The sequence below is a fragment of the Phallusia mammillata genome, chromosome 2 (assembly GCF_965637545.1).
Source record: "Phallusia mammillata chromosome 2, kaPhaMamm4.hap1.1, whole genome shotgun sequence".
Classification (NCBI taxonomy): Eukaryota; Metazoa; Chordata; class Ascidiacea; order Phlebobranchia; family Ascidiidae; genus Phallusia; species Phallusia mammillata.
In genome coordinates, this window is record NC_137253.1 from 33558117 (window position 1) to 33576831 (window position 18715).

At 35.7% G+C, this 18715-nt stretch overlaps 1 long non-coding RNA gene across 1 annotated transcript in view; it reads left to right on the forward strand.

The window, feature by feature from the left end:
• Positions 1-3541: 3541 nt before the first annotated feature.
• Positions 3542-18715, forward strand: part of LOC145215628 (uncharacterized) — a 35060-nt gene continuing 19886 nt past the window's right edge. The window contains exons 1-10 of the long non-coding RNA XR_013857337.1: positions 3542-3675; positions 4083-4319; positions 9195-11999; positions 12375-12494; positions 12740-12899; positions 13317-13428; positions 13737-13931; positions 14458-14581; positions 14894-15088; positions 15604-15726. This is a non-coding gene — a long non-coding RNA (uncharacterized LOC145215628). The remainder of the gene's footprint in view (positions 3676-4082; positions 4320-9194; positions 12000-12374; positions 12495-12739; positions 12900-13316; positions 13429-13736; positions 13932-14457; positions 14582-14893; positions 15089-15603; positions 15727-18715) is intronic.

Below are 18715 nucleotides of genomic sequence, written 5' to 3' on the forward strand. Positions count from 1 at the left end.
CCTGACGTCTGGACAGACTTTTACGAGACAGTCGTTTGGGTGATTAGAAATCAATTAGAACTCAGCTGTTTTTTGTGCAGCAATGCTGTGTCGTTTTATTAAGTTATCACGCGCATTTCGAGTTTTGACAAGGTTTTACACCTAAGATGTAATTTCAACTCGATAAACGTGCTTCGGTTTTGTTTGTGTCAGGGGTTGATCGACGTAAAGGTGAAAAAATAAACTTAAATATTTCGAAAGTCGCGATAAATGGTCTTTAAATTCTTGTTGTCAGCTAGGCCGCCACATAACCACGGTCAACTTGTAGGCATTATAACTCAGTTAAGAATTTTTTGTCATAACGTAGCTTTTTTATTTTTGACAAATCAATTCAAGAATCAGTACTTAAGTCATGTATAAATTAGGCTAAACGGTATTGTTGAACACTAAGGGCTGCATGCTGTTAAAAACTGTGTCAAAAGGTCATTAAATGGTCGTTTTTGCAAAATGAAGTTAGATGAAAAACAAGTTGTTATCTATACCTTTGTAGCAAACGACTTTTCAAATTAAAGTGCCTAATACAACAGTTAAGGCTTTCAAGGAAAATTTGTGTTTGAAAACTGACCTTAAACGACAATATCAAGGTCAAACCAAGGGATTGAATTGAAAGCATTTTTCCCATTCTTTTTATTCTGATGTATTGTAATTATATGACGATAATGATGAAAAAAGAATACAGACAAAAACCTGTAAGTTAAGTTAATGCTTAGTGAAAAATTTGTCCTTAGGAATCTAAAAATAACCGCAACATTTGTTTTGGGGACCCATTCGTTTTTTGTTGTTGTACAAAAACAATCATATGTGTAGATCAAATGATCTATTTAGTAAACTGGTAAATAGGATATAGAACATATAAAATGGAAGTATATCAGAAAGCCACTTCTAGTTCGTTGTGTTTTTGTCATTCTTTTTGTCATAGTCTTGCAGGAATTACATACAAATTGCATGAACCATTTAATCCACTTGTAAATCAAAAATTCATTAAGTCATGCAAATCTGAGCCGCAGTCAAGTTGAAATTCCGTGCAAAATCTGTGCAATTATTTGAACCTAAAGAATTCACTGAAAGCATTTCAAAATTACAATTGTTTGGTGCATGGGAATCTATTGCCACTCATGAGTCAAAAATGACACAGACATAGATGTATTGGGTCATTTCATAGGCAATAAATGCCGTCATCTATGGTTAAGTGTAGTAAATAACAGTCATGTTCTGTTTCTTATTCCCACAGCCTGACAATGGGTTGTGGCACACATTTTGTCATCTTATGCTGTAAAGTACACAAAACAAATATAGGATCAAATGCATAGAGTGCTATGATTTGATTATAATTATAATTTGCTATTTATCTTTTAGGTTTGAGTTATTGGCTGACCTACAGATGAGACACTTGTAATTCCAATCAGAAAACTAAACTGCTGGACATTATTTTTTCAGAAGACAACACAGCAGCTTTTCATGAGGTATTTAAATGCAAGGTTATATGTTAACTTTTATTTTTTGTGATTTTAATGTATACACCTCATAGCTGGTAGTAGCATGCTCTTTTTTGATACACAGCTGTTTAAATTTAGACATGATACTACGACTTTTTGGCTTGTCTTTGGCATGTTTAATGCTCGGTGCTCAGCGAGCACGCTCGGTGCTTTGTGTTGTCACAAACATTTTTAATTCCACACTAGTTTTGTAAGTTTCAAAGGTCCTTTTGTCACCTGCTTGTATTAAGCTGCACAGGCCCCAGAAATACGCGTTTTTCCACCATATAAACATTTAAAAAATTGATTTTTGATTTTTGATATGCTTTCGAACACTGGTTTTATATACATTGGTATATATATGCAAATTTAATGCTCGGGTGATTTTGTGCAACTGCTTGGCAGAGCAACAAGCACCAAAATAAACAGTTCTCGGTACCAAGTACTCTGGTTCTGGCTCAGCGCAGCCAATCCCTAATATTTACTTTGGTCTATAAAGACATTAAAAAAGCAATGGTTTTTGGTTATAACTTTTTTGCAATTGATTAATTACCATAATAGTGAGTTTTTGTCATCATGAAATGTTTGGATCCAGGGAGGATAGACTAGAATGGCATACATAATTTGTTGCTATGACTAGCCCACATTTCTGTGCTGTTTATGTTTGATCTGGTAACAAATTTTCATGGACAAGTGTTTTTTTGACCCTTGCTGTTAAATATTTTTGACCAGTATATGCTTGGCAAAGCCACATGTGCATTTTGAACTTTGATTTCACTTCTAAATGTCTTTTTGTATTCTTATTTCAGGCTTGCAAAGTAGCAGAAAGACACATTCATACCAACATTTGAGTCATAGCTTGGATTTACTAATGGATTATTTTCTTTGTCCCCCCCACACACACTTTTATACGGTATTTAGTTTTTTTATGGTATTTTTAAGATTATCCACCAGAGCATTGATGGTTTAATGTGACGGGTAGTCAATTTGTTTATAGCATGTTGGCAAGTGTTTTGTGTTATGGCAAATTACTGGAACCCTGGGTTTTTGCACCTTTTTTTCGTTGCAAGTTTTTGAACCTGTTTGATTGAAGCCCATCATAAAATATCCTTTACAAATTTACACTCTTTAAGCCACATGTGAGTATAGTACTGGGATTGTGTCTTTCCGTTTTTCATTTCTGGGTTAATGTGATGGTCTCAGAAGGTGACATTTGATAAGACATGTTACATTTAAATTCAAGCCATTATTTTTATGTTTTGATTCAAACAGGCTAACTTATATGTATATAAACCCATATGTTTTCAGCACCAATTGTATTTGTAGTCTAATTGCTGTATATGTTCATTTGTGTGTCCCTTGATTTCACAAACATGCCTGCTTGAAAACATTTGACATTGCATCGCCTCAGACAGTAAGGTTGCTGAAATAGTTTTAATAGAAGGTGTGTTTTGTAGAAGGCATGCTTCCCGTAAATGAAATGTCTTATTTTAGATGATCCTATTTTGTATATAATCGCTTGTGTTCAAAATCTGTTTCCATGTTTTTGGCGTGAATAAAGTTTTCTTCTAGATTGATCAGTGTTGTTTTGCATTGTGTAAAGTATCTCTTGATTATGTTTGCTACTTGTAACTTGAGAAGGCAGATAGAGATTGATTTAAACATAGAACAAAAGGAACCCATCAAATCACTTGCAAACGCTGAGATTTGTCAAAAAATGTTTGTTGACAAGCTTTTTGTGGAAATTTGGTCACGCACTAACGATCATGTCATGAAAAGTGATACCATTAAAAAAAGCTCTTGTTATCAAATGTGGCTTGAACTAGGGCAAAAATTGCATCCTACGAGTAATAATAATATTTCGTGTTTTAATTAAACGCAGTTGTTTAACAACTTTTTTTGTAGAGTTTATACAATCTAATTACCTGTACGCAATAATTCATAAGTTTGGCAAATATGATTTCAGTGTTTAGTTATGACGTAACATATTTTCAGAAGTTTCAAGTGCCGAAATTGAGCTACTGCTGGCTTTGTCCGGTTTTGTTTTAAGCCAATCAATTGGTAATAAACTATTTTTATTACAAATTGACCGCGCGATGGCCGTTTGCCGAATGCAAACTCAAATAGAGAAGTAACGGTCCTGGGCGTAAGAACGATAGTAGTGCGTCTTTTTGATACAAAATTGATTTAAAAGTTATACTTTTTTGCCTCGACGGAACCCACGGTTAAGGAGTTCGTTAAAGTGCATTTATTTTCGAAAATTATTGAACACAAAACATATTTATTGAACAACTGTGAAAATAAACATTGCGTCAATATTCAGCAGTTTGTAAACAGACATGGCGAAATTTTTTATCTTCAAAGTTAAGACTGTTTTTGGTCGTTTTGTCGCAGATTTATGAAGCTTAAAGACAAAATCGTTTGGAAACTTGATTTTGAAATAATAGTCTAAAAGTTTGAGTTTTAATTTAAGTTCGAAACGTTGTCTTTCGATGACCCAGTTTTACAGTTTACTAAGAAACTTTCCCGCCTTGTACGAATTTTAACTTGTACCTTATGTTTTGTCAGGTTTCTAGAGGATTAATATTCAATGCATTGCCAAGATTTGAATTGCAACAGAGAGAATGAAATCCAAAACATATCTTCTACTCCAGCCCAAATTATGTCAAGACTGGGTGTTATTTTTTTTTGCCTGTCACCTACCTCATATCACTGTCGTGCCAAGATGGAGGTGATGGGCTTAAAAGGCTATGGCAGTTTTTCTTTTTCATTCAAGGCTTTGAAACAACATTTAGCATCTGAAAGGTAGGTCTGTGTGCAGAAGTTTTCTGCTGCTTTAGCTGTTAACCTTGGGACAGTACCACACAGATGAATTATATATCCAATTTGTGTTTGGTTAGTGCCAGATTGGAAAGAATGGCCTAAAGCTTGGGTGGGGAACTTGCTCTATTTGTGACGTAATAGTAAGCCTCTTTACATGGAGCGTTTAAGCGTATTCTAAACGCTTATTCGATACTCATTTCTCTCGTTTTCGAAAAAGAAAAAAGGCAAAGCGTATTAGACTTCTCCGATTCTCGATGCGCTCGGCACAGGTGGTTTGAATACGCTTAGGCGCCAATCTGCTTAGGAGAACTCTTTTGTGAACAATTACGTCAACTTGAAACCATAAGAAGTTTGTTTAATTTCCTGCCGAATATAACGGGGAAATTTGTAGCTAATACTGAACGAACGTTCCATACACCAAGTTATATCTTTCATTAATTTTTTTCTTCCAACTGATGCAAAGTTGTACAAATTAGTCGTTAATGCACAAGAGACTCTAATGAAACATATTTAATATATTTGTACAGTCATATAAAGGATTTTTTTTAATGTGCTACATGACCTGGAAATGTAGGCTAATACAGTTTTAGTATGTAAACTTAGAAATCGGCACGTATTACTTTTGGACAATAAAGTCAGAGTAATCTATACACTTTGAATGTTTCTTCAAACTACTCCTGATAGTTAACTGTTCACAATAAAGAAATTCATACATTTGGTATGTCTAAACTCGACACAAACAACTGCTGCACACAAATTAATTTAGGTTTTGGTCTATCACTTTACAATAACCACCATATCGTTTTTGAGCAAAGTTAAAATCCTTGAATGCGATTCGGTTTGGCAACATGTAATTTTACGCTTTAGCGAATCGAAATCGTGGCGTCACACAATGCGCATCAACGATACGATTCGATTCGCTCATGTAAAAAGGCTTAGTCACTCGATTGCCTCTCAGTACCAAATTATTTGCCATGTGATGTTAGTTTTAAATTTATTTTAGAGCTATTAGTGTGGATCCCTATATTGTTATTTCAAATATCTCTCAGAAAAAATGACAGATCGGGATAATCGTGCTATGGTGTTCAAGAAAGAATGGTCAAACTCTTAATTTTTAGTCAAAATAAGTGATAAACCTGTCTGTCTTTATTCTAACATGTAGCAGCAAAGAAGGTATCAAATCTGTATCGATGAAATGTGAAACCACTTGTGTGGTTTGGGTATTTTACACAGGATTTGATATTAAAAAAAGTAGTTGGTCCACCCGAAAATGTTGTGCAATTCATGCGGCCCGCGACTCTTAGTAGGTTCCCCACCCCTGCCCTAAAGGAAAATCCTCCGCGCAATATTTTGTATTTTCCCTTGTAATCCACACAAATTTAGGATTTCGACATGTAATCCTCGCAAAAAATTGGTCTGCGCAGCTTAGCACAGCTTCCATAGATAACTTCAATAAACTTTCGATAAAATTTTAGATTTATGTTGCACAATGAAGTTCTATGTCGTCACAAACCTTATTTCGCAAATAATCCACGTAAATCAGTCAAGCGCATCATAACTTACCGATCGTCACGCTTGTAATAACATCTATAATTCGCTAACGTAGTCTTTTAAAGTACATTTCAGTATTTTTAGGATGACATTAAAGTGACTGCCGGCTAGGCAAGTTACATAAAATAATGTTTTCTGTGTGACAAATAATAATTATGGGTCCCCTTCCCTGAAGGGAACACATATTGATTTTACTCAAATTGTTCTTTTGTTTTCTTCTTTTTTTTTCTCCCCCAAAGTTTGTCCGACTCGTTTTCCATGAAATGTTTGATAGATTTCGATGAAATTTACACAGATGGTAAGTATAGTTATGTAGATGTGCATCCCACTTTGTTTTTGTTGATAACCCCAGTATTTACCCCGCTAGCCCCCTTTTACCCCAAAGTTTGTCCGACTCGTTTTGCCATCAAATGTTTAATGAATTTAGATGAAACTTACACAGATGGTAGGTATAGTTATGTAGATGTGCATCCCACTTTGTTTGTGTTGATAACCCCAGTATTTACCCCGCTAGCCCCCTAAAATGTTTTTTTTCACCCAAAGTTTGTCCGACTTGTTTTGCCATCAAATGTTTAATGAATTTAGATGAAACTTACACAGATGGTAGGTATAGTTATGTAGATGTGCATCCCACTTTGTTTGTGTTGATAACCCCACTATTTACCCCGCTAGCCCCCTAAAATGTTTTTTTTCACCCAAAGTTTGTCCGACTCGTTTTGCCATCAAATGTTTAATGGATTTGGGTGAAATTTGCACAGATGGTAGATATAGTTATGTAGATGTGCATCCCACTTTGTTTGTGTTAATAACCCTAGTACTTACCCTGCTAGCCCCCTAAAATGTTTTTTTACCCCGCAAAGTTTGTCCGACTCGTTTTGCCATCAAATGTTTAATGGATTCGGATGAAACTTACACATATGGTAAAGATAGTTATGTAGATGTGCTTCCCACTTTGTTTGTGTTGATAACCCCAGTATTTACCCTGTTAACCCCTTAAAATGGGTGAGGTTTTAAACAGTGTCGGAATGGACTGAAATTTGGATAGCTTGAAAAAGAGGCCATTTATAGGTGTTGATTGTTGTGTTCAACACTGTACCCCCAACATTCACCCCACTAGCCCCCAAAGTGTAAAACGTATTTGTATGTTATTGGGCACCACAAACAAAAGATTTCTGTGTCCCAATAGTGTTACAAGGGCAACCAGTTGTGTGTTACTTGTGTTTGTGGGTTGCTTGTTGGATGTTTTTGTGGCATGGCAGTTAGGGGGTTGTTAACAGCCCTATGTAGTCAGAAGCATTAATGGTTGTTGCTCAAAACACCTCTAGTGGTCAAACCTTTAAACATTGGGCTCAAATTTTGTAGTACTATTGATTGAATTATTGTGGTTTCATAGTATTATTATTTATGCCCAGTGCTGATCACTGTGTTTTACCTTACAACACCCGACTTTCTCATGGTTATCTCTTGAAATGCATTATTTTTAACTTTGCATGTGTGGGGACCCATGAGTTTCTGCCTGCAGAAACAACTAAGGTTATAAAAGACGCTGGATAATGTGGGACCCAATATAAAATAAGCAGAGGAAATCTATGAATGTTTTAAAATAAGTTATAGTGTATAGGCAATGACAAAATGTGCTAAGCCACCCTTCTAGTTTAGGGCAGTTTTGCATTCTCAAATTACTTCATAAGAAAGAAATGTAACAGCACAAAAATGTTTGAATCGTTATGAAAATGATAATTTGTGGAGTTTAGCGAAACGCTGCATGTGCAATAGAGCAAAACTGAAGTTTTGTAGTGTTTATCTTGTGTTTTTTTGTCAGATAGTGTTGCAAGCGCTACATGCAAAGTGTGTTAATCGTTAAATCCACCTGTCAATGAAAAGTCTATCAATCCGTGCAGAAAATTTTTATTCCGCGCAAAAATCCACGCAATTATTTTGACAAAAAAAATATTCTCCGCCCCCCCAAAAAACTTTCCAATCTGGGGCATGTGCAATTTTTGATTTTTTCTTGTCTCCATTCAAATATGCTGTCCTTGCAATATTGAACAGCTCCCTAAGACAACTCCAGTAAATTTTCTGAGAAACTTTATGTTAATGTAGAACAATAAACTGCTTGGTTGTAACAAGCTTAATTTCATTAATAGAGTCAATGAAAAGAAGTATAGCAAAACTGATGATGATTTGTTGTGGTTTTTGTCATTATTTTTGTCATAGTCTTGCAGGAATTACATACAAATTGCATGAACCATTTAATCCACTTGTAAATCAAAAATTCATTAATTTATGCAAATCTGCGCGGCAGTCAAGTTGAAATTCCATGCAAAATCTGTGCAATTATTTGAACCTAAAGAATTCACTGAAAGCATTTCAAAATTACAATTGTTTGGTGCATGGGAATTTATTGCCACTCATGAGTCAAAAATGACACAGACATAGATGTATTGGGTCATTTCATAGGCAATAAATGCTGTCATCTATGGTTAAGTGTAGTAAATAACAGTCATGTTCTGTTTCTTATTCCCACAGGTATTTAAATGCAAGGTTATATGTTAACATTTATTATGGGTCCTCTTCTATGAAGGGGACACATATTGTTTTTGTCCGTGTTTTTTTTTCTTTTTTCTGTCTAACGCTGGTTTGTTAAACGCTTTTGGTCAAGAAAGGGTGCTCCAAATTTATTAAAATTTTGACAGATGTTACATATTAATCCAAATTTGATCCTCCTGAAGTTTAACTCCGAATGACCCAGCGGTTCACCCGCAGGCCCCCAAAATCTAAAATTTTTAAAACGGCTGTACTGACTAAAGTACATCATCTAGGAGTTATGTGCTCTGTTGGTTGGTGCAGAATTTTCTAACTTTTAACAGGATTTACCCATTTTTACCCCTTAAACCCCGAAATATTCATTTCTGTCTGATGCTGGTTTGTCAAACGCATTTGGGCAAGAAAGAGTGCTTTAAATTTATTCAAATTTACACAGATGTTAGCTATTGTTTAAAACTTGATCCTCTTAAAGTTTGACCCCCAAATGACCCAGCCGTTCACCATGAAATCATTCCAATTATTTTTGATTGTGCTTAAAGGGTTCACATTTTTTGTTTTTTGCAACTAGCATATAATACTGTGTTGTTTATGTTTGACCTGGTAACAAATCTTCATGAGCAAGTGTATGCATAAAATAGTTTGGACAAGTTACATTTGTAAGCTGCAACTTTAGTCATTTAAATTTCTTAAACCTATCTGTTGTGTGGTTTTGACAGACAAATATACTAAAATAGTGTTAATACAAGTTGTGTTCTGCAGAACGAAGAGAAGACATGTGTTTGAACTGATCATTATTGGACCCTTCAACAGTTCTTGTTCAACAGACAATCACCATTCATGTACAGACAATCACCATTCATGTACAGACAATCACCATTCATGTACAGACAATCATCATTCATGTACAGACAATCACCATTCATGTACAGACAATCACCATTCATGTACAGACAATCACCATTCATGTACAGACAATCACCGTTCATGTACAGACAATCACCATTCATGTACAGACAATCACCATTCATGTACAGACAATCACCATTCACTATTCTAAATAACTGAGAATGGAAAATATTTTTTATTTCCATTCTTAGTTTCAGCAACTCAAAGAAGATATACTGGACAATACCAGTATTTCCAAGTGAATATTTTCTAAAAAAATTTAATTTTGCACTGGACAATTGTTTGTGTGTTTTGTTTTGTGCACAAAATCAGTTGCATGTCTTGAATAATGTTTTTTTTTACCTTGGTCAGTGTTGTTTTGTGTTGTTTGTTTGTTTCAAGTGTGTTTACGTTTTAACTTAATAAGACAGGTAGAGATTGATTCCAATATTAGATCAATCGAATCCGTAAAACACATGTTGATGGCTAACAAAATGTTTTATTTGTCAAGATCCTAATTGTGAATTTTGTCGATTTTGTTTGGAAATTCAAGCACGCTTCAAATTGCAAATTCATGCAAAGTTGTACCAACAAAAATCTGTTATTTTTAAATGCAGCATGAACTTGGGCAATAATTGCATATTTAGAGTTTTGAACATATGTGTGAAAATTTGTTTGTGAAGATTTCTGAATCTAACTAATGTGACGTAATATTTCATGAGTTTGGCAAATCTGATATCAGTGTTTAGTTTTAAACATTTTGCCGATTTTCAAACCATGATACGAAAGTAACGTTCCATTGGCACAAGAATGAAAATATGATGCAACCTTTTGTTGCCAAAGTGATTTAAAAAACTAATTTTATGCCTCAGTGAAACCTAAAATTTAGTTAATATTCGATCACAGAAAATAGTAAGCGAAACAATTTAATTATGCCATTGTGAAAATATATCCTTGCGCCATCAATCATCTGTTTATAAACAAACTTGCGAAAAAATGACCAGTGTCATTCTGGCAGAATAATTTCCCCAATTACAAAAACTTTACCACGATATTTCAGTTACGATGTAAAATTGCAAATTAATGCAAGACACAATTCCAAAACAAAACAATAATTGAATAAATTAATTATAACGTATAGAGCATTTTAATGAAGTTTAGCCAAAAAAATGCTGTGCAGAGTAGCCTATTGTCCTTCTACTGCAAGATCTTTTTTTTACATATTTTGATCATTAGCAGAAATCGTAACTGTCAGCGTTATAACACGCAAAAATTAGGCTAAAACGCTTGTGATCACCAACTGTCCAGGAGGTAAGCTTTTTACTAGAAGGATTCAATGTTGAGCCTAGAACTTTTTTTGTCCCGTTGACTTTACGACACACCCTTTACGCGTTTTTACAGCAGAACGCTTTTAGTAAGTCCCTTTTTTCAATTTTTATGTAAAAATTTTCTCATGTGGAAAAATTAGCTGCAAACAACCTCAATTTTGAATGCAGAACAACTTTATTTTTAAAACTGTTGCAGAGTTTTTTTTTAACCAGCAGGGTACCATGTTGGATCCAAGAGCTAACTCTTTTCTGTCCCGTTAACTCCACGACACACTTTGTGCGTTTACAGCAGAACGCATTTTGCGAGACACCTTTTAAATTTTGTTAAAATATATGTCAAATATTTCATATGAGAAAAAATTGCCTGCAAACAACCTCAATTTTGAACGTAGAACAACATTGGGTTTGACCAATGACAGACAGGTTTAAGCGAACCGTCTGAGTGACTTATAGGCTACACATATTGCACGTTTAGACATTTCGTAACATATGAAAAAATTAACAAAATGGCGGGGTTCAAATTTGGTCTTGTAATTTCGGTATAGCTGGTGGATTACTGAGAATAAAATAATGGTCTCCTATGTTCAACACATTGTTTTAGGTAACACTTATTTATCGAGCACAATGACGTTTTAAGCACCGAGCTGCTAAACAGAACGAGACACTTCATTTGAAACTGAGCAGTTTTTATCATTGCACTGCTATTGAGTGGTAATAGCGATATTGTCAGCAGTGCCGGATGAATCATTAGGCAAAGTAGGCACGTGCCGGTCAAAAATCCAGGCCACTTTTTTGATTTGGCAACACTGATAATTCTATTTTTTTAGTTGGGAACCCTGATTTTCGGGCCACTTATAACATGTGCCTACAGGCCAGTAGACCCTTAATCCCGCACTGATTGTCAGTAATACATTGATGCTATTAATTTTGTGTACGTCTTTGTAATGGTTTGACAATGGTTTGGTTTGGCTACATACTTTTGTTTGTAAACCGAGTAATCTGGTCTTGTTAAAACACTAATGGTGGTACCTAATTGCGCACAAAATAGGGTTTAGTTGGATTATGTGGGTGTCGATACACGTCTTTCATTAACTCTTTTATTTTTTATTTCTTTTCGTTGTTATTTATTTCTTCTTTTTAGCCGTAAAAACGCTGTACCATGTTTCACACGAGAACACGACGGAAACTGTTTTGTGGAGCATCATTCACTTTCCAATGACGCATACGAGAAACTTTTGAGAAGTCGAACTCGTTAATTTCTACTTGAAAATGAAAAGATTCAAATGGACATCGCACAAAAGGAAGCACACTGGGCGCTAAGCAGGAAAATACAAAAGTATTAAAGACAACGGTGACAATCACGCAAACGAAACAAAACCAACTCGCAATACAGAGGTTTCAAAACACCATAGCTTTTATTTTATGGAGTGAGGTTTGGGGCGCGAAAAGGGTTGGTGGAGTAAGCGAACGGTATGAGTGACTTATACACATATAATTTCAAATTTTCATGCGTTTTGGAATATGCTGAAAAATTATCAAAATTGCGAAAGTATGGAAATTAGAGAAACAAAAGTGCAAAATTACTAAAATTAGATGAATAATTAAAAACATGTAAATTTGGTCTTGTGCTATCGGAATAGCTAAAATACATTGTCGGGTATGATGAAGAGTTGAAGACATTATTATTGTTATGGGTAACATTTATTTATCGATTGCATTTCTTTAGGTTATGAAGGTTTCAAGCAATCATCATCAGCGTTTGCAAACCGAGCTGCTTATGAAGAAGCACGCCGTTTGTCGATTGAATTCAAACTTTGGAGCCAGACCGCAAAACACATTGTACCAGGTATGATGAAAATGTTGACATACTGAAGAGTGGTACAGCGATATTATTAGAAAAACATTGATGCTATTTATTTTGTGTACGTCCTTACAATGGCTTGACAGTAAACTCTTGTCCTAAATTTTCAAACTGTCTTGTGTACAAACTTTTGTTTGTAAACAATCCCAATTGATTTTTTTGCGTGTTGATGCACGTGTTTCACTGCCTCATTTCTTCAAGCATGTTGTTATTTTGTCATTTCGTTCCAGCAGTTAGAACGCTGTACGACGACAGAATCTGCTTTGTGTATCATCATTCATTTACCAGTGACGCAGACGAAGTGAAACTCGGAAATTTCAACTGGAAAATGAAAAGATTTACATGAATGCCGAACAAAAGGAAGCACACTTTAAACAGGAAAATAAAAAAGTAGGTAAAAAATAAAGGTGTCAATTGACGTAAACGAAACAAAAGCACCTCGCCAAACAGAGGTTTAAAACATCATATTTTTTATGGGTTGAGATGGGGGTTCGTGTGCAACGCACGTACATTTTTTCCAAGTTATAGTCTAAATCAGTGGTTCTCAACCTTCCGTGGACCGTGCACAGCCCCCTAAAGGTAACTTTTTTGCCTTGTGGCCCCCTTCAAGTAAAGCTGTATGACCTTTGCCACCCTTAAAAATGTAAACGGCAATCTCGTGTTGGAATTCGGTACAAAATTCGGCTTTAAACAGGTCGGATAGATTAAACAAGAATTTGTAATCGTGATAAACCTCAATATAAACAAATAGTATGTGAAATAGTCGATTGAGTTAGGGAAAGAAGTTAAAAAGAAAATGGCTTTTAGTGGGTGCTTCAGGTGAATCTACACCCAACCTGAGCTGCTTAGGAAAGAGAAACACACTGTTCAACGGTTGAGTGCAAACTATGGAGCAAGAACACAAAGCACAATAAATCAGGTTAGGTTCAATATGTTGATTGCCATACGAGTGGTACAGCGATATTGTCAGCAATACTTTGATGCTATTTATTTTGTGTACATTCTTGTAATGATATGACAGTAAACTCTTGTCTAGCATTTTCAAGCTGTCGTCTTGTGTGCATACTTTGGTTGCAAACCATTTAATCTGCAAGTCATGTTATTTCATTCTTAGCGGCACTTAACTGCCCACAAATTAGGGTTCGGTTGTATTACATGTGTGTGGATAGAAGTCTCTCATTGACTTATTTCTTTCAAGTCCGTTGACATTTTGTTATTTCTTTTCAGCTGTAAGAGCGCTGTACGATGTTTCCTACTAGGACATGACAGAATATGTTCTGTCGAGCATCATCCATTTACTAACGACGCATATCAGAAACCTGTGGGAAGCCGAATTCGATAATGTCTACCCGAAAACGAAAAGATTCGAATGAACACCGTACATCCAGCAATACACATGGTGCAGAACAAAAAAATAAAAAAGTAAGTCAAAGATAATGGTGACAATTGGTGTTAACGAAACAAAGCCATCTCGACAAACAGGGGTTTTGAAATATCTTATTTTTGGGGGTGGGTCGTGTTTAAGTAACGCTTGTACATCGTTTCCAAGTTATAGTCCAAAGCGATGGTTCAATGGGCAGAGTTGTATATTTAACTGGGCTGGGCAATCTTGTTACTACTTTAAACTTACTTCTTCAAGCAGAAATTTGGGATTGCGAGGGTTTTGCAAGTAAATAATTCTGGGGAAATTAGAGAAGGGTCACGGGATAGAGGTTTGGGATAAATGACATCTGTCTGAGTAACTTATACACACATAATTGTACGTTTTACGACATTTCGGAACATACGGATAAATTATCGAAATTGCGGAAAATTAAATGTGTAATTAAAAAACATGTAAATTTAAACTTGTGGCATAGGGATAGCTAGTGTTCTGACAACAATGATTGTCTGGTATGTTCAAAACATCGTTTTAGGTAATATTTATTTATAGATGACATTTGTTTAGGTTATGAAGGCTTCAAGCAATCATCGGCAGCGTTAGAAAGCCTGAGCTTCTTAGGAAAGAGAAACACACTATTTGTCGGTTGAATGCAAGCTATGGAGCCAAAACACAAAGCACAATAAATCAGGTTAGGTTCAATATGTTGATTGCTATACTAACGAGTGGTACAGCGATATTGTCAGCAATACTTTGATACTGTTCATTTTGCTTACATTCTTGTGAAGATATGACAGTTAACTCTTGTCTAGCATTTTCAAATTGTCGTCATGTGAGCATACTTTGATTGCAAGCGATTTAATCTGCAAGTCATGTTATTGCATTCTTAGCGGCACCTAACTGCGCACAAATTAGGGTTCAGTTGTATTACATGTGTGTGGATAGAAGTCTCTCATTGACTTATTTCTTTCAAGTCCGTTGACATTTTGTTATTTCTTTTCAGTTGTAAGAGCGCTGTACGATGTTTCCCGCTAGGAGACGACAGAATCTATTTTGTCAAGCATCATCCATTTACTAACGACGCATATCAGAAACGTGTGGGAACTCGAACTCGATAATGTCTACCCGAAAACGAAAAAATTCGAATGAACACCGTGCATCAAGCAATACACATCGTGCAGAACAAAAAAATAAAAAAGTAAGTCAATAATAATGGTGACAATTGGTGTTAACGAAACAAAGCCATCTTGACAAACAGAGGATTTGAAATATCTAAGTTTTATGGGCCGTTCGTGCTTAAGCAGCTTGTCTCCAAGTTTTGGGCCAAAGCGATGGTTTAATGGGCAGAGTTGTATATTTAATTTAGCTAGGCGATCTTGTTACTACTTTAAGTTTATTTCTTTAAGCAAAAGTTTGGGATTGCATGGGTTTTGCAAGTAAATAATTCTGGGGGAATAGGAAAAGGGTCACGGGGTAGAGGTTTGGAATAATTGACATCTGTCTGAGTAACTTATACACACATAGTTGTACGTTTTATGACATTTCGGAACATACGCAATAATTATCGAAATTGCAAAAAATTGAATGAGTAATTAAAAAAAGGAAATTGGGTTTTGTGGCATCGGGACAGCTAGTGTTCTGACAACAATGATTGTCTGGTATGTTCAAAACATTGTTTTAGGGAACATTTATATATCAATTTAGTTTGTTTAGGTTATGAAGGCTTCAAGCAATCATCGGCAGCGTTAGCAACCTGCGCTTCTTAGGAAAGAGAAACACACTATTTGTCGGTTGAATGCAAACTATGGAGCCAGAACACAAAGCACATTAAATCAGGTTAGGTTCAATATGTTGATTGCCATACTAACGAGTGGTACAGCGATATTGTCAGCAATACTTCGATGCTATTCATTTTGCTTACATTCTTGTAAAGATATGACAGTTAACTCTTGTCTGGCATTTTCAAACTGTCGTCTTGTGTGCATACTTTGATTGCAAGCGATTTAATCTGGGGTCATGTTATTGCATTCTTAGCGGCACCTAACTACGCAAAAATTAGGGTTCAGTTGTATTACATGTGTGTGGATAGAAGTCTCTCATTGACTCATTTCTTTCAAGTCCGTTGACATTTTGTTGTTTCTTTTCAGCTGTATGAGCGCTGTACGATGTTTCCCAATAGGAGACGACAGAATCTATTTTGTCGAGCATCATCCATTTACTAACGACTCATATCTGAAACGTGTGGGAAGTCGAACTAGATAATGTCTATCCGAAAACGAAAAGATTCGAATGAACACCTTACATCAAGCAATACACATCGTGCAGAACAAAAAAATAAAAAAGTAAGTCAAAGATAATGGTGACAATTGGTGTTAACGAAACAAAGCCATCTCGACAAACAGAGGATTTGAAATATCTAAGTTTTGTGGGGGATTCGTGCTTAAGCAGCTTGTCTCCAAGTTATAGTCCAAAGCGATGGTTTAATGGGCCGAGTTGTATATTTAACTGGGCTGGGCGATCTTGTTACTACTTTCAACTTGGTTTTTGAAGCAGAAATTTGGAATTGCGAGGGTTTTGCAAGTAAATAATTCTGGGGGAATTAGAAAAGGGTCACGGGATAGAGGTTTGGAATAAATGACATCTGTCTGAGTAACTTATACACACATAATTGTACGTTTTACGACATTTCGGAACATACGGAAAAATTATCGAAATTGCGGAAAATTAAATGTGTAATTAAAAAACATATCAATTTAAACTTGTGGCATCGGGATAGCTAGTGTTCTGACAACAGTGATTGTCTGTTATATTCAAAACATTGTTTTAGATAGTATTTATTTATAGATGACATTTGTTTAGGTTATGAAGGCTTCAAGCAATCATCGGCAGCGTTAGCAACCTGAGCTTCTTAGGAAAGAGAAACACACTGTTCGACGGTTGAGTGCAAACTATGGAGCCAAACACAAAGCACAATAAATCAGGTTAGGTTCAATATGTTGATTGCCATACTGACGAGTGGTACAGCGATATTGTCAGTACTACATTGATGCTATTTATTTTGTGTACATTCTTGCAATGGTATGACAGTAAACCCCTGTCTAGAATTTTCAAACTGCCGTCGTGTGTGCACACTTTGGTTGCAAACCATTTAATCTGCAAGTCATGTTATTGCATTCTTAGCGGCACCTAACTGCGCACAAATTGGGGTTCAGTTGTATTACATGTGTGTGGATAGAAGTCTCTCATTGACTCATTTCTTTCAAGTCCGTTGACATTTTGTTATTTTTTTTCAGTTGTATGAGCGCTGTACGATATTTCCCATTAGGACATGACAGAATCTGTTTTGTCAAGCATCATCCATTTACTAACGACGCATATCTGAAACCTGTGGGAAGCCGAACTCGATAATGTCTACTCGAAAACGAAAAGATTCGTATGAACACCGCACTTGAAGCGATACACATGGTGCAGAACAACCAAAAAAGTAAGTCAAAGATAATGGTGACAATCGGTTTTAACGAAACAAAGCCATCTCGACAAACAGAGGATTTAAAATATCTAAGTTTTATGGGCCGTTCGTGCTTAAGCAGCTTGTCTCCAAGTTTTGGGCCAAAGAGATGGTTTAATGGGCAGAGTTGTATATTCAATTTAGCTAGGCGATCTTGTTACTACTTTAAGTTTATTTCTTTAAGCAAAAGTTTGGGATTGCAGGGGTTTTGCAAGTAAATAATTCTGGGGGAATAAGAAAAGGGTCACGGGGTAGAGGTTTGGAATAAATGACATCTGTCTGAGTAACTTATACACACATAATTGTACGTTTTACGACATTTCGGAACATACGGAAAAATTATCGAAATTGCGGAAAATTAAATGTGTAATTAAAAAACATATCAATTTAAACTTGTGGCATCGGGATAGCTAGTGTTCTGACAACAATGATTGTCTGTTATATTCAAAACATTGTTTTAGGTAATCTTTATTTATAGATGAAATTTGTTTAGGTTATGAAGGCTTCAAGCAATCATCGGCAGCGTTAGCAACCTGAGCTTCTTAGGAAAGAGAAACACACTGTTCGACGGTTGAGTGCAAACTATGGAGCCAGAACACAAAGCACAATAAATCAGGTAAGGTTCAATATGTTGATTGCCATACTAACGAGTGGTACAGCGATATTGTCAGTAATACTTTGATACTATTTATTTAGTGTACATCCTTGTAATTATACGACAGTAAACTCTTTTCTGGCAATTTCAAACTGTCGTCGTGTGTGCATACTTTGGTTGCAAACCATTTAATCTGCAAGTCATGTGATTATAATACACTATTAGCGGCACCTAATTGCGCACAAAATAAGGTACAGTTGTATTACATGTGTTTTGACACAAGTCTCTCATCGATTTATTTCTTTCAAGCATGTTGACATTTTGTTATTTGTTTTCAGCTGTGAGAGCACTGTACGATGTTTCCCACTAGGACACGACAGAATCTGTTTTGTCGAGCATCATCCATTTACTAATGACGCATATCAGAAACCTGTGGGAGGCCGAACTCGATAATGTCTACCCGATAACGAAAAGATTCGAATGAACACCGTACATCAAGCAATACACATGGTGCAGAAAAAAAAATTAGTCAAAGATAATGGTGACAATTGGTGTTAACGAAACAAAGCCATCTCGACAAACAGAGGATTTAAAATATCTAAGTTTTATGGGCCGTTCGTGCTTAAGCAGCTTGTCTCCAAGTTTTGGGCCAAAGCGATGGTTAAAGGACAGAGTTGTATATTCAATTTAGCTAGGCGATCTTGTTACTACTTTAAGTTTAT